The following is a 366-nucleotide window of genomic DNA, read 5'->3' as shown; positions in this document are numbered from 1 at the left end:
GAAAGAAAGAAAGAAAGAAAGAAAGAAAGAAAGAAAGAAAGAAAGAAAGAAAGAAAGAAAGAGAGAAAGGAAGGAAGAAAGAAAGAAAGAAAGAAAGAAAGGAAAGAAAGAAAGAAAGAGAGAGAGAGAAAGGAAGGAAGGAAGAAAGAAAGAAAGGAAGAAAGGAAGGAAGAAAGAAAAGGAAGAAAGAATAATAAAACCATAGATGGGCTTAATCATAAACCTCACTAGGACTAGAACCAGGTCTTGCTGTCATTGCATCCCTCAATATACCTAACACAATAGTCTTTTAGTCTAATTTTCCTTTTTTTTTTCTTTTATAGTTAGCTCTTTTGTATTCTGTTCAAGAAATGTTTTCCTACTCAA

The sequence above is a fragment of the Balaenoptera borealis genome (genome assembly GCF_965194805.1).
Source record: "Balaenoptera borealis genome assembly, chromosome: 16".
Lineage (NCBI taxonomy): Eukaryota > Metazoa > Chordata > Mammalia > Artiodactyla > Balaenopteridae > Balaenoptera > Balaenoptera borealis.
This window is presented reverse-complemented; position numbering follows the sequence as displayed.